General features: G+C 34.4%; 1 protein-coding gene across 1 annotated transcript in view; it reads left to right on the top strand.

Moving 5' to 3' along the window:
- The window catches only part of ttll5 (tubulin tyrosine ligase-like family, member 5), a 140,511-nt gene that overhangs the window by 75,854 nt on the left and 51,649 nt on the right, over positions 1–13,008 (top strand).

Raw genomic sequence — 13,008 nt, 5'->3', positions numbered from 1 at the left:
ATGATGCTGAAAATTCAGCTTTGATCACAGGAATAAATTACACTTTACTATATATTCACATAGAAAACAGTTATTTTGAAATGTACTAATATTTCACAACATTATTATTTTTACTGTATATTTGATCAAATAATGCAGTCTTATGCTGCGTTCACACCGAACTTGATGCCCCAGACGCGTCTAGTTGGACGTAATGTTGTCAAAAGTACCGGTACTTCGGTACCAAGTCGGTACTGAAATTTTGAAAATGTGACGATACCAGCATTTCTGTAGTACCGGTAGTACCGAGAATCCGGGTATATTCGGTACCCACTGATAGGGCTGTGCTAGTATTTACTTGAATATGACACGAGTGAAGCACAAAGCTTTGTTTACAGAAGAAATAATAGGTTAGCAATTAAATGTGACATCGCAGCCATGGAAACATTTTGGTTAATGCCGAATAAGAGAGGTGCGTGAGTCCATACGTTTAAGCTTCGTATTCTGTTTTCCGAATCGCAATCTGGTCACCTGATTAGCAGAGAATTTAACAATATTCCATTAGTTATTCCACTGAACATGGAATCTCTGTTTCTTTTCCCAAATCTTCACTCACGCAGGGGATTATACCGTCTTTCGTTCGCATTTAGGCCTATTATAGGCTATTCGCATTATTTACTGTGGTAAAGTAGAAAAAACACCGTAGGACAGAAACCTTTTTGCTTGCACGTCAGTTTCTATTTAACAGAGTTTGTGCTTGTTATTAGACTTTATAAGGCGCGTCAAGTTTATTTGTATAGCGCGTTTCACACACGCCGGTGATTTTTACTTTCGTTTTCTCTGGCAGCGCTAAATCAAACAGCCTGAATGTCTTGCCCCTGCGGAGGATAAAACTCGCTCTTCAGACCTTTTACAACAAGTGTCAGTTGTTTGTAACATCAGGAGATAACCAAGATATTATTAAAGAGAAAAGGTCTCTTTCCTGCTCGTGTCCCACATCCCTCTCAAATCGCAAAGCGGCTATATCAAAGTAATGACGGGACTTTGGCTATATGACGTGTCTTTGTGTGGAAATAAAAAACGAATGCTTTTTGAAATAATATTTAACTTTCTTATTATTTAGGTTACCATTATTTACCGATATTTATTTCATAGTTTTACAGGCTAGTGTGTTGTTTCTCTGACGGAATAGCTAAAATAAACACGCACGTCTGTTACCTCTGTTGAAAAAACCAGCATATGCTGGTAAGGTAGGTTTTGAAGCTGGTATGCTGGTTTGAGCTGGTTTATGCTGGTCCAGGACCAGCTTAGGACCAGCATTTGACCAGCATACAGCTTCAAAACCTACCTTACCAGCATATGCTGGTTTTTTCAACAGTACACAATGGATGTTTGAGCATTTAATTATTTATTTATTTTTTTTATATTTCAAAATTTATTTCCTTGAGGTAGCCTATATATACACACACAAACACACACACTCCAAATCATATTTAATGTTTTTAAAATAGGCTATATAAAATAGTAAAATAGTTCCAATAGATTTTACTGTGGTACCGAAATTGGTACCGAGAACCGTAAAATTTTCATGGTATCGGTACCGACTACTGGAATTTTGGTACCGTGACAACACTAGTTGGACGCTTGAACATTTTGAAGTCAGACGCGCGTAAAATTCGCTCAATTCGCGCGTCTAAACAAAGTGTGTTCAGACGGGAATTCGCGTCATGGGAGGGGCTTTCATCTCTTTCAACACAGATCCTCTGAATAAACACATAATCTCGTCAGTTGGAAACCTGTAGCGGCAATTTAACTCGGTTATGCCGGCCGACTTTTGCTAGCTAGAAGGTGGGCTAGTATCAACGGCTAAAATCATGCAAAAATTTTACAACTAACCAGATTGTCCGATTTCTTCGCTTATTCTCTTCCAGGCAAGGTCCTTTTTATTCCTGTCTCGATAAAAATATAATGACACATCATAGAGCTCATGGTGGCCACACACAGCGACATCTTTGTTCTGGTCTCCACCGCTGATCACATCATAAACACGTTACTACTATCAAAGCAGAGTCCCTGATTGGTTAACGCGCCGCGAATTTACGCCAAAGTTCAGATTTTTCAACTCGGGCGTTTGGGCGTCAGACGCGTGAACGCTCAATTCGCGCCGCGCTAGACGTTTGATTCGCGCTGCAGGACACCTAGGCGCGCATTTACATTGACTTAACATGTAAATCAGACGCCCCAGACGCGTTCAGTGTGAACGCAGCATTAGTAAGCAGAAGAGACTTGTTTTAAAAACATCTTACATTTCACTAAACTTTTGGACAGTAGTATTTAGGGATTCTCTCAGGTTCCTCTAAAATTTTTGGTTAAAGATAGAATCAGAATTCAGAAACGATTGTTATTAGCGACACCGGTGGCCATTAAGTGAACTGCAGCAGCAACTTACTGCTCGCACACGTGACGCACAAGAGACTGAATGTGATTCAGTGCCCTGATATACTCAAGACCAAGTTCTTTTTCGTTCTTCACATAGAAGTAAAACGTTGGAAACACCTTTGCAGCGATAAATGTTAGCGACCATCCCAGCGCCGTCTATGCTGCTGAGAGCGACGTTTACATGAATATGCAAATATGTGCTGCGCACTTTCCTCTCAATAACAAAACACAACAAAAATAAGAGAGGTGAGAAAACAGCAGTTCAGAAAGCATCTGATCATAGCACAGACTCTGGACTGTGTTTTCTTCCTGTTTATGTTTGTCTTTTGTTTTGTTTTGAGTTTAAATAAAAGCCCCTTGTTTTCTCTGCTCTCTTCCCCACATCCTGACATGTGGTTGCGGAATAAATGCAACCTCTGTGTAACAATAAAAGCTTGTGTTTTAATAGAAAAATTGACATGAACATAATTTAGAATTATGGGGATTACTGTTAGGAAGTGCAACTGCTTTAGCTTTGGAGAGAAATTTTTGATTTACTCTCTGCTAGAGATGCACCGATGTATCGCCAACAATCGGTATCGGACGATAAAGCTATTATTATCACTATTGGCCATCGGCTGATTGTTTAAAAACTACCGGCTCGATTATATCCTGTCAATCTAAAGGGTGTGGAAAGATGTGTTCAGACTGCAAGTCATACATACTGTGTGAAGAAAATCACTCTTGTGATGAATTTTAATGCATTAACAGTTTAAAAATAGTGACGTTAAAGCAGGCTCTTTTTGACCCTATGAATCACCCATAGTTCAAGCCAGGGTTGCCAGGTCTGCGTTTTTTTTCCTACATCAAATATTATTTGTAGCGCATCCCATCCAATAATTGCAAAAATCTTTGTGCTTTATTACTTCTGATAAGAATAAAAGTTTCAGTTTTCAAAATCTGTCCATTTTATCATGAAATTCAAACAAAAGATGGCGTTTTGACGCTCTTAAAGGTGATACAGAGGATCTTTTCGTCGACTGAGAATCCAAAGACTGTTACTGAGTTTTTTAAATGAGCGCATGCGTAAGAACAACCCCCCTCCTTCACAGCTCATTTCGAGGGAACACCTCCCAAAACTCGTGCACGAGTATTGGAACACGAGTGTTTACCACCGGCATTCGCTCTATCGTGTTAGTGGATTCGTTATGACGGACTCACCGCAGGTAACTCATAATCTGCAGTTGTTACTCCTGTCTCCTGACAAAAACATTGCATGCAGCGCCTGTGGAGTGTGGAAAGTTACTGGAGCGCGCAGCCGCGCACGTCTCGCACCAGTGTTAATTTCGTTGATGAATAATTTGTGTCATAATTTTCGTCAACGACATTTTTTCACGGACAAAAACGAGACGATGACTTAATAAAAATGCGTTTTGAAAGACTAAAACTATAACTAAATTCTACTCTAATTTTCGTCAATGGATAAAAACGAGACGAAAATTAAAGAGAGGGACGATTTGGGAAGATATCCAGTCAGGTCTGCTGTGTGGAAGATGCGCACATTTGAAGTGTAATGTGCTGTTCTAACCACGGGAAAAGTGGCGCTGTTGTGCCCTCTACAGGCTTACGAAGCAGCACATCTGACTGCTGCGCAATTAATGAATGCCGCACGTTTATGCCAAGCGATTGCTTATAAGCTAATGTTGATGAATTATGACAGTGTTTACTACACAATGTTTATATGGTAATATGTTTTAGACGGTTGTAAGAATGCATATTTTATCTCCCTCATCTGAACTTAAAGAAGCAGACTGCTACAGTGCAGACCGCAGACATTTCAGAATAAGAGTCACAGTGTATTTCAGTATGGTTTATAATTATTATTTTTTCCTGGTCATTATTGTCATTTTGTTCACACAATAAACTGTATTTAATTTAATTTCTATTTAATTCACAGTAAACTACTGTATCTTCTGTCACAGGAAGGAAAGACTAAGAACATTATTTGACACATTATTCAATATATTTTACAGGTATAAGGGTTATTATAGTTAACTAAACTAAAACCATAAAAAAATCTTCATTACTTGAAATAAACGTTAACTAAAATAAAAAAAAAAAAATAGCCTATATATAAAAATGTAAACTTATTTTCTTTCATCTAGTTTCCAAGCTTTGGCTTAACCTCTTGTACTACACTAACAAAAATAAAAATAATAGCAAAACAACAACAACAACAACAAAAAAACTATATAGACATTTAAAAGCAAAAGCTAAAAAAGCATAAACACCAAAAATTACTAAAACTTTTAACTAAACTTGCTATGGCGAAAAGTACAGTACAGTTGGTTTTCTTAAGTGAACATAAACAGTTTGGAGAATTTCAGATGTATATCAGTGTATTGTTAGAGAAATGCTTACTTAATGCATTACAATTTAACTAAATTAGATTTTAGTTGACAATCTACTGTTGATTTAGTCGACTAAAATCTTATGATATTTAGTCGACTAAAACTAAAACAATTTCCGATGACTAAAATATGACTAAAACTAAATGGCATTTTAGTCAAAAGACTATGACTAAAACTAAATCAAAATTTGCTGTCAAAATTAACACTGTCTCGCACCAGGAACGTCACGGCAGTGATTGACAAGCCAGAGGGCCAATCTTGGCTGATGTTTTTAAGGCCCTACCTCGTTGCACAGATGATGTATATTAATATTATTCCTTTCAGTGCACCTAATAAATAGTCTTTTATCAGTTAGTAAAGACAGTTTCAAGTAATATTGCAAAAATGTATAAAACAAAACATCCTCTTTAGCACCTTTAAATGCGACGTGTCAGATCACTGTAATGCCTCAGTTCAGACGGCAGCGCGGAGCACGAGTCTTTTCTTCCTCTTCAATACAAGTTATATCTCGAAAAACATGAATGAACATCAAAGGTATGTTGAAAGATATAGTACAACTTACTGGAATGTATCATGTCTCAATCACTTTATTTTTGTTTCAACCGTGGAAAGACGTCAATAAAACAGCTTGTGAATGTGAACAATAGCCTATGTCACATCATGTCACATTTACCTCAGCTATGTTTTCCAATATTCACAGTTCCTTAACTCTCTCTCTCTCTCTCTCTCTCTCTCTCTCTCTCTCTATATATATATATATATATATATATATATATATATAAACTAGAAAGGAGCTTATTTACTGTTAATTATATGTTTGTGTAAATTTGCCATGAAGACAACTAGTGCTTATGAAAACCTGAATTGATACTAATTTTTATACAAAAATTTCAGTTTTTATTTGAGTGTATCATTATATCTGATATAAAATATCTGATATTAGATCTGATATAAACAGCAGCTGAATATAATACCTCTGTTGTTAATTGTAACCTCTAATATCGTAGTGTACGAAATGAGAGTGTTCTCTGTATAGTTTGCAACTTTATTTGGGAGAGATTTTTTTTTTTCCTTAAAAAAACCCAAACTATCGGTATCAGCATCGGCTGATATCATTGTGAATAATCGGCTATCGTATCGGCAGAGAAATTTAGCATCGGTGCATCTCTACTCTCTACATAATGTTAGAGTGTGTGTTAATTTATATGATATTATTTAAAGCAGCAAACTAGATGAGTGAAATAAAGCATCCGACATTCTCTTGATTTGTGCTTACAGGTGAAAGAGCAATAATTCTGATGAAATGTATTGAAATGAAATGAAATTTCTCAAATGACAGCAATCATGCTGAGTAATCAAGATTACTTTCCAGCAAAATAATTTGATTATTAGTTTAACCATTATACTCCATGAGTAAAATATGACTACGTTTTCGTTGACTAAATCTAGTCCAGATTCCCAGATTTTATGTCTGGTTTCACAGACTGGGCTTAGATTAAGCCAGGATTTAGTTCAATTACCCAACTGAAACTTGACTAACCCATTTGTGCCCAAATTTTTCTGAATGGTTTCATGCATATAGTCCTGTTAATAGTGTCCTATTGAACATGTTCTGCATTTATTTTCCCCAGGTTTTTGTTTTTTTTTCTTAAAAAACGTGTTTGAATGTGCGGCAACTATAGTTGCCGGTGGGCAAATATGTTGTATGCACTCCTCAATGTAAAATTTGAATAGGAGGAGAACATTTATGCATCTAACTCAAATTAGCTGCTTTCAGCAGATCAACAGATGGGTCAAAATTATTGATTTATTTTTTCTTTAATGCCAAAAATCATTAGGATAATAAGTAAAGATCGTGTTCAATTAAGATATTTTGGAAATTTCTACTATAAATATATAAAAAATTCTTTTTGTGAATGGATATACATTGTTAAGGACTTCATTTGGTCAACTTTAAGGCAATTTTCTCAATATTTCGATTTTTTTTTTGCACCTTCAGATTCCAGATTTTCAAGTAGCTGTATCTCGGCCAAATGTCATATCCTAACAAACCATACATCAATGGAAAGCTATATATATATTCAGCTTTCAGATGATGTATAGATCTTAATTTAAAAAAAAATTGACCCTTATGACCCTTATGTTTTGTAGTCCAGGGTCACATATAACAAACAAACAAAAAATAAATAAATTAAAAAAAGTTAACAAATAACAATATATAATATATAACAATATAAAACATTATGAAAGCAAAAAGCACTAAACAAGACCAATAACCTTGATTTATTGACCCATTAAACACAGTATACCCCATTTCCCCATGATATATGTACTTACAAGTCATTTGCCCACCGGCAACTATAGTTGCTGCTCATACTTTTGACTAAGTATACAAAAAACTATAGATCTCTTGTGAGATTTGTTTTGTTTGGATGATTCTAGAGACCCTCATGATTACGTAGATATATATATGTCAACAAAACATTCCTAATATTAACATGAAAATTACTTTTCTTTGGGAGGGTTTGCCTTCGCTATGCTTCCTGGAAGTAGGGGTAGGAAGTTGACAGCCTCATGTCACAGGAAGGAAGTGAATACCTTTTTTTTGTTCTTGAAATCCTTTATTTGGATGTTTTCTTGCATGTCATTGAGAAATAAAACATGGAAAACATCTAGAAAAAAACGTACAAAAGGAAAATGACAACCATACCGTGCGGCAACTATAGTTGCTGGTGGGCTAAAATGGGCTAATCAAATAAACAGGATTGGTTGACTAAATATGATAAAAGAGCATTTGACATGGGACTAAGACTAAATGAAGAAACTGCTGATAAAATGAACACTAATATGCACGTGTTTATGATGGGAGAATCCGTGAGAGAGCAGGATTTAGGATTCAGATCCAGCTTTACATTTTTCTGAACTCCTCTGATTGGCCGTGGCATTCATAAGCTCAACAGAAACGTGTATGGTTGGTTATAATGCGTAACACTTGGCACTCTGGAGTGTGTCTGAATAAAGCTGGTGGATCCAGAGACACGGTGTGTTTGTCAGGAGCAGGATCTCTCTGTGTGTGTGTGTGTGTGTGTGTGTGTGTGTGTGTGTGGTCTCATTATCAGATGCTCCACAGGGGAGGCGCTTTCTCTTGATATTTAACAAGCAGGCAGTTTTCCCTCCAACTATTTGATTCTTATAAATAAAAGAATGTTACAAACTGGCACCAAGTACCGGGGTGAGATCAGTTCAGGCCCCCCTTTCTCTGTTGAGCACCTGAAGCGTTTCTCCCGGCTCTTGGAGACCACACAGATTCCCTGACGCTGATGTTACTCTCGGAGGTGTTTACATTAGTTTGCTGTGAGTTCACTCATGTCACGCTGGAGACTTTCTTTCCCGCTCCACAGCTTAACAGCTCGAACAAATACATCAGCCAACTGAAACTGGGCTTTCTGGCAAAATCGAAAGTCTGGAACTACATGACACGTCATAAAAATAGATACAGATCTATGTGTATAGATAAAAATAGAGTATGGTAACAACCTAACATTTGTATAAAAGTCACTCGCATTCACTGACTATGGTGATGTTTGACATTTAAAGGCAGCGGAACGTTCTGTTAATTGGCAATAACATTTCCTGATTTAGATGTAATTTTGTGGGAATAATTTAACGAACCGCCAGAAGTGGTTGGCATTTTCAACCTAGCATTCCTTGCCTTGGAAATTTGGCTTTACCGGCAGCCATTTTAAACACCTCATTCAAATAATTACTGCTTAAATGAGTGAAAATACAGCAATTGAAGCCTTATGAGTGTTTGTTCTGTTTTATTATTTTTAAGAGCGAATTTACAGCAGGTTGTTACTATTACTTTATAACGAACACTTTCGATTCAAGTGTATGAAAAAGACAAGAGGATTTCCATTCAGCAGCACAGTTTCTCTCCTGACCTCTGCCAGCCGTCCACATGTAGCCTTTCATAAAGAATCTTTCCAGCCTCAGCACGGGTCATTTGCACAAACCATCATCATAACCCAGCATAACATTTGTGTTCACCTCGCACCATTTACAGTAGCTCCAAATATAGGTTGAGTTCAACACTGCAGTATTCACACCGGCTGAGGCTCTTTCAGGAGAGTGAGAGAATAACATCACAGTTTTACTGGAATATCCTTTAAATTAGAATTCATTTTTAGCCATATTTAGACATCTTGCTAGGGATGAAGAGACGGAGAGAGGGAAACATGAGGCACTTTACAGATATGACTTGAAAATAGAGCTCAACGATTGGAGATAAATCTATTTTTATTTATTTATTTTATTTAATTTTATTTTTTGGATAAAAATTGTGATTTAAAAATGTATTTATTTAAAGGTCCAATTTGGCCAAAATTGAATGATTACTATTATATACACTACCGTTCAAAAGTTTGGGATCGGTAAGATTTTTAATATTTTTTAAAAGAAGTTTCGTCTGCTCACCAAGATTGCATTTATTTAGTTAAAAATACAGTAAAAACAGTAATATTGTGAAATATTATTACAATTTAAAATAACTGTTTTCTATTGGAATATAATATAAAATGTAATTTATTTCTGTGTTGGAAAAGCTGAATTTTCAGCATCATTTCTCCAGTCTTCAGTGTCACATGATCCTTCAGAAATCATTCTAATATGATGATTTGATGCTCAAGAAACATTTATTATTATTGTCAATGTTGAAAACAGTTGTGTACTTTTTTTTTTCAGGATTCCTTGATGAATAGAAAGTTCAAAAGAACAGCATTTATCTGAAATACAAAGCTTCTGTAGCATTATACACTACCGTTCAAAAGTTTGGGGTCAGTAAGAATTTTTATTTTTATTTTTTTGAGAAGAATTTAAAGAAATTATTATTTTTTTTTCAGCAAGGATGCATTAAATCAATCAAAAGTGGCAGTAAAGACATTTATAATGTTACAAAAGATTAGATTTCAGATAAACACTGTTCTTTTGAACTTTCTATTCATCAAATAATCCTGAAAAAAAATATTGTACACAAATATTTTGTACATTTGTACACAATAAATGTTTCTTGATCATCAAATCAGCATATTAGAATGATTTCTGAAGGATCATGTGACACTGAAGACTGGAGTAATGATGCTGAAAATTCAGCTTTGCATCACAGGAATAAATTACTTTTTCAAATATGTTCAAATAGAAAACAGTTATTTTAAATTGTAATAATATTTCACAATATTACTGATTTTACTGTATTTTTAATTAAATAAATGTATATATATATATATATATATATATATATATATATATATATATATATATATATAATGAAAATAAGGCTGAACAATTTGGGGGAAATCTAATTGCGATTTCTCTGATTAAAAAATTATTTATTTATTTATTTTTTTTTTTTTTAAGGTCAAGGTTTGTTTGTTGGACTACACAAATTGTCAAACTTTTATGATTATATATTGATAACTATAATAATTATTATTAATATTATTTTTATTATAATTATTGTTATAAATAAATAAAAATATTAAATAAAATAAGAAATACTATTCCAATATAAAAAAAAAAAAAAAAAAAGATTTTTTAACAAAATTAACAATTATCTTATTTTACAGTACAACTGTAAACCTTTTATTTTGAAGGAAAACTGCAGGGATCCCTAAAGCTTCTCTTTTGTTGATAAGTGTTTCTCAAGTATGTGAAGATGGTTGGCGCATGTTGTGTTCCCAAATGCACATTAAAGTGAATCAAACTCAGAGCAGATGGAGCTCATGTGGAGCAGCGTTTACTGTGAATCAAGCCGCTCTGAGATGCTGAAAACACGGGCGGATCATGAGCTGAACACGTGCACGTTAACACAGTGCTGTGCTGTGTTGCGGGTAACGCATTACAAGTAACTTGAGTTACGTGATCAGATTACTTTTTCAAGTAACTAGTAAAATAACGCATTACTTTTTCAATTTACAACAAAATATCTGTTACTTTTTCACAGCTCTCTTGTCCCCATGTTGAGAGAAATTGTAAGTGCAGAGGTGATGTTTGTGAACATTTACTCATCTCACTTGCACAAAAACATTCAGTATTAAGGAGTATCGCAATATTGTAATGCATTACTTTTAAAAGTAACTTTCCCCAGCACTGATGCTGTGCTTCACTATGAAACACACATATTTAAATGTCTGTAACCGAAAGTAAACATTATACGGTTGAAAACACCGAATAGTTGTTATATATCAAGCGCTGATTTTGTTGATAATTGCTCTAAGCCATATTGCAGTTTCAGGGTTTTTCCGATTAACTGTGCACCTCACATGAAAAAAATGTTCCTGTAAAAAATGTCAAATTTGTTCTTTTTTAACAAAGTGTAAATATTAATAGTAATAAAACATGCATTTTTTTAATAATCATTTGACTATCAGTTGAAAAAATGAAACAAAACAAGCAAATCAAACAATATAGCAACAAACACAATGTACACACAACACGGGTACGAGTGGAAGAATATAATGTCCGAATAAGCGTCAGTATAAGTCCAAACATAAAAACTTACCTCAGTGCATATTTAGAAACAGGATATTTTTTTTTTGGCATTTATTGTTAGAATGTAGTAGTACTTAGTTAGTTAGTTAGTTAGTTAGTTAGTTAGTAGTAATTACTTTATTATTATCTCTTTGGGGAAATTTTGTTCCAGTGGGTTTCAACATGCGTTTTCACAAAAGACAACATACATTTAACAACAACAACAAACAAACAAAACAACTAGGTAACACTTTACTTGAAGGGGTGTGCATAAGACTGACATGACACCTTCATAATCTTGACATGACACGTGTCATGAACATGAAGGAGGTTTTATGAATGTTTATGACAACTGTCATTAAGTGTCATTCGCTCAATTATGTCATTTTTAATGCAAAGATGACATTGTTTGAGATGTCCGAGTTATGACAACTTGACATAAACCAACACATCATAACCTGTCAGTGTCTTTGTCATGACAACTTGACATTATTTAGCTTTATGGGATAACATTACATTAAACTGTCATGTGGTTGGTTTTGACATGAGGCCATTATAATAGTGTCATGAATATGTATCTTGAGCTCAAGTACAGTGGTACAAATTGAACTTGTCATTAAAATGTCATTAAGTGACAATACTCTGACAAATAATTTTATAACAGCGTCATGAATATTTCTCATTTCATGTTTTTTTTGTTTTTGTTTTTTGTTTTTTTAAGTTTCCACCAACAGAAGGTCAGATAATAGACAATTTCAAATTTCTTAAAAAAGATGACAGTGTTATAAAATAATGGTAACACTTTATTTTAGGGTCTTTTAACTAGTTGCTTATTACTATTAGCATTCATATGGCTAAAATATTGGCTGTTTATTAGTACTTATAAAGCACATATTAATGCCTTATTCTGCATGACCTTATTCTAGATTCTTAATCCTACCCAATACCTAAACCTAACAATTAACTATAATAAGCAGTAAATTAAGAGTTTATTGAGGGAAAAGTCATAGTTAATCGTTTATATATGTGTTCCCTATACTGAAGTGTTACCAAAATAATGTAATGTAATGTTAACCCATAAAGCTAAGTAGTTTTTTTAAGTTTGATAATTAATCTGCTATGTCATGTTTATGACAGGTTATGATGTTTTGCTAATGTCAAGTTGTCATATGACAGGTTATGATGTGTTGGTTTATGTCAAGTTGTCGTAACAAAGACATCTCAAACAATGTCATCTTTGCATTAAAAATGACATAATTGAGCGAATGACACTTAATGACAGTTGTCATAAACATTCATAAAACCTCCTTCATATTCATGACACGTGTCATGTCAAGATTATGAAGGTGTCATGTCAGTCTTATGCACACCCCTTCAAGTAAAGTGTTACCAACAACTATCTTTCATTTAAACACTTCACAGCCTGTGGTATAAAGGATATTTTTCCCCATTTTTTCCTGAAGGCAAAATCTCAAACTCATTACAGTAGATCCTTATAATCAGATATAATTATAGGGATATCATATTGAGATCATAGGGATATCAAGTAATCTTGAGCGAACTCTTTTGTCCCACCGTAGCATTTCCAAACCAGCAAACAATACAAAAATCTGCAGATTTGATGAAATGTCTCCCTTGACAAGTGCTCCTGCAATACAAAATAAACAGTAGG

The sequence above is a fragment of the Megalobrama amblycephala genome, linkage group LG5 (genome assembly GCF_018812025.1).
Source record: "Megalobrama amblycephala isolate DHTTF-2021 linkage group LG5, ASM1881202v1, whole genome shotgun sequence".
NCBI lineage: Eukaryota > Metazoa > Chordata > Actinopteri > Cypriniformes > Xenocyprididae > Megalobrama > Megalobrama amblycephala.
Note: the sequence above shows the minus strand (reverse complement) of the source record. Positions and strands in the feature narration are given on the sequence as shown.